The following is a 4,014-nucleotide window of genomic DNA, read 5'->3' as shown; positions in this document are numbered from 1 at the left end:
ATACCTATTTTGCCAATTGGCCTGGACCCCTTTTACTACATGGAGCCCTGCTGATCCATCACGACTGGTCTACCGACGTAACTGCACGAGGGGGCTACAACAGATTTCTTCAGTTGCGATGTTCCTCTAAGGCCCCTCTGCTAGCTTGCTATCCCCAGCCCGCAAGCTGTCTGAATCACCGTGTCTCCAGCCAACCTAGTTACTCACTTAACCCCTATGATCACTCAGCTACGCATGCCTCTCCCTAATGTCAATATGCCTTGTCCATTGCTGATTTGGTTAGTGATTGTCTTATTTCACTGTAGAGCCTCTAGCCCTGCTCAATATGCCTTAGCTAACCCTTTAGTTCCACCTCCCACACATGCGGTGACCTCACCTGGTTTACCTCACCTTCACCACCTTGGAGCGGCCTGTCAGAAGGTCCAGGACCCAGTTGCACAGGGCGGGGTCGAGACCCAGAGTCTCGAGCTTAATGACGAGACTGGAGGGTACTAATGGTGTTAAATGCTGAGCGGAAGTCAATGAACAGAATTCTGACATAGGTATTCCTCTTCTCCAGGTGGAATAGGGCAGTGTGCAGGCGATTGCATCGTCAGTGGACCTATTGGGGCGGTAAGCAAATTGGAGTGGGTCTAGGGTATCAGGTAGGGTGGAGGTGATATGATCCTTGACTAGTTTCTCAAAGCACTTCATGATGACAGAAGTGAGTGCAATGGGGCGATAGTAATTTAGTTCAATTACCTTTGCTTTCTTGGGAACAAGAACAATGGTGGTCACCTTGAAGCATGTGGGGACAACACACTGGATAGGGATTGGTTGAATATGTCCCTAAATACACCTGCCAGCCTACAAATCGATCCCGCTCCAGAGTACAGGCCTCGTTGCAATGCTCATTCCTTCGACGATAAACGTGAATCCGACCATCACCCCTGGTTAGACAAAACCGCGACTCGTCAGTGAAGAGCACTTTTTGCCATTCCTGTCTGGTCCACCGACGGTGGGTTTGTGCTAGAGGTTGACCAATTAATCAGAATGGCCAATTAATTAGGGCCGATTTCAAGTTTTCATAACAATCGGTAATTTATGTTGAAAAATGTTAATATATTTAAAACATTAACTATATTTTCTTGAATTACAATTATTTCCTTTTCAGACAAAGTGGATGATACTACCTCCTATAAATATTCCTGCTTATACAAATTTGTACTCCTAAAAATGTGCCTTTAGAAGTGAACAAGCAATTACCCAGTTAGTGTCTTCCTCATTATTGTCCACCTCCCCACAGAAGCGGCACAGTTGGCTCAGGTCATGTAGCAAAACATGTCAAGTAGTCTATACATCTATACATGTATTTTTCTGAGCAAACAGGGAACAGGGGAATAGTATAGGTTTCTTGTAACATAATTATTTAAATACATGTGTTTTAGTGGCCATCTAGTCAGAAGTTGGATCAATGATAACCTTGAAAGATCCTTATGTTTATTTTATCTACAATTATATTGAATTATAAATTGAACATACCAGTGTTGGAGGAGAGTGACTGCTATTTCTTCTCTCATGATGTTAACATCTTTGACCGTATTTGAAAAGGATCAGGGGAGAATCAATGTACCTTTCGCACATCAAATATATCTGAAGTTATCCATTTGTACAGTATATGCTGAAACCATAAATACATGTTATGGTAGATGTCGTATTACATGATAATCTACCATGTTCTAAAATGTAACATATACAGTCAATTATATGCAATATGTAGAAAACTGCTACCTAACCTGTTCACTGCTAGAGTAAAAGCACAACAAACATGTTTTTATTATAAACATAGAGCAACAGGTAGAAGTGTATTCCAAGACCAAAAGTAAATCAGAATCAAAGTGGTTAGGTGGTTAATTGAATCAGCATTTACAAACAGCAAGGGACTTTGCAGTTATGATGCCTGCAGCTCAACTCATTCAACCAATTAGGCAACCGTACACAGCAAAGTCTTGGTGATTGTCCACTGAATCATTAAGGAGAAGACAACTTCAATATTGACACAATTGTAGATCACAGAAAAAGAAAAACAGTACATCACTTTATCCAGACCAAGAGGTATTAAGGAGCTGGTCATTTTCTGGGCCTGTAGGCTAGAATTATAATCCTGAACATAATGAGCTGAAATAGGGAGGCCATCCAGGGTGCAAATCAGTGGAGGGGAATCTGAGAATGCAGGGATTCCAGCAGGGTGTGAGTTGAAGTAGTCAAATCTGGAGCTGACATGGCTCTGACTGAGCATCTTGGGGAAATCGCTAGATGGTGTGGAAGAAGCAGAACGTTCATGTTAGGGCTAAAATGTAAATGACGTGATCATCTTGGATTATCTAACATCTGAGAATGGGCAGGCATTCCCTCTTATGAAGAGCATCTACATCTTGCTTATTATGTGCGGTCATCCAGGTGGAAATGTCACCTGAATATCTGATGCAGGAAAAGAGATACAGAGTGTCCTGTGGATATGTATATGTACTGTACATCTGTGTATGTGTATATATATCTTGGTATATATATTTTTGTTTTATTATTATTATCATCATTATTGTGTTTTGTGGTTGAGGGGTGGGGGAGGTTGATGGGGATGGTGGAAGTGCTAGGGGTGTCCTATTGAGGGCAAAGGGACCTATTGGGGAGGGGATTCTTCTTGGAGGCACATTCAGTCATAGTTTTGTTTATTATATTATTATACTTTTCCCCCCTTCTTTTTTCTGTTATTATAACAGTTTACTGTGATTATGGATATACACTCATGTTGACTTATATATTTGAACTTATTTTTTTTGCTCAGAGTACAAATGTTAGATTTTTTATTAGTATTACTACTGTACCTACATTCTTAAAAACAAAAACAGAAAAAGTGTTTTAAAAAATGTAGGAAAAGCCTTGAGGGAATAGCACGATGGGATGGGGGATTGAGGGTAGAGAGAACAGTAGAGGGCTCTGAAAACTATTATTGCTGAAATAACCACTTCCTTTTGTGACTAGAATCTAATACTTCCAGTGGCACACATCAGGGGGCATGCTAGGTCACCAAATGATTCTGAAGTGTGCCAGGCCTTGCAGTCCCAAGATAGAAGGGAGGAGAGAATTTCGGCAGACAAGAAAATGGCCTTGCCAAAATCCTCCCGCCCTACTAATTTCCTTAATTTTGTGGCTAGAGTCAAATACCTTCTGTGGCAAACATCTAAGTAAAATACTTTCTATAGAAAAACTATGTAGGCAACTGAAATGAATAGTTGATGTATGTGTGTTATATTAAAACAGAGGAAGGAGTAAAATGTAGGCAAGCAATAAACATTTCAAAACAACTACTAGTCGAATAAGACATGTGAGAGATAATGAATTTTAGCAAATAGATTTATTTAGACTAATACACTTGAAAAAAATAGCCAAACCGAAAGCTGCATTACCGGTGCCTCGCCCGCGATAAAACCGAGATAAATAATTAAATTAAACGCAGCCTAACGTGTTCAGAAATCTCAACGAGCAACAAGTTGCACCAATGGAGAATTGAGTGCGTGCACGTTCACGCGAAAGGGGGGTGTCTGGTAGTGGGAGTTTATCAGCACAGCCCGGCCATCGACAAGTGCCAATATACCCCCCAAACACCTGCTTATCACTTCATAAATACATAACCATACTTAGCGGACTGATGCGATGTCATGTCACATCGCATTTGGAGCTGCTGTCTGGAAGCAATTTTACAACATTTATGAATCTTATATATACAGAAGTAATGATACATGATAGCGTGGCCGAGCGGTCTAAGGCGCTGGATTAAGGCTCCAGTCTCTTCGGGGGCGTGGGTTCGAATCCCACCGCTGTCAGGAACATTTTTCGGATCGCGGGCTCTACTTCGGGCTCTACTACTTGAGTTGGAAATCACTACTCCTTGTGGATTATATGAAACATTTTAACAATCTCATGTTAAACGCCTTTGCGACATCTGTAGGCTAAAACGTAAACCTTTTATCGCTT

At 41.1% G+C, this 4,014-nt stretch overlaps 1 non-coding gene across 1 annotated transcript; it reads left to right on the top strand.

The window, feature by feature from the left end:
• The first annotated feature begins 3,781 nt into the window (after positions 1-3,781).
• On the top strand, positions 3,782-3,863 carry trnal-aag. Its single transcript has one exon. It is a non-coding gene; the product is annotated as a tRNA-Leu (tRNA).
• Positions 3,864-4,014: the final 151 nt, after the last annotated feature.

Source organism: Oncorhynchus gorbuscha, linkage group LG06 (assembly GCF_021184085.1).
Source record: "Oncorhynchus gorbuscha isolate QuinsamMale2020 ecotype Even-year linkage group LG06, OgorEven_v1.0, whole genome shotgun sequence".
Lineage (NCBI taxonomy): Eukaryota > Metazoa > Chordata > Actinopteri > Salmoniformes > Salmonidae > Oncorhynchus > Oncorhynchus gorbuscha.
This window is presented reverse-complemented; position numbering and strand designations above follow the sequence as displayed.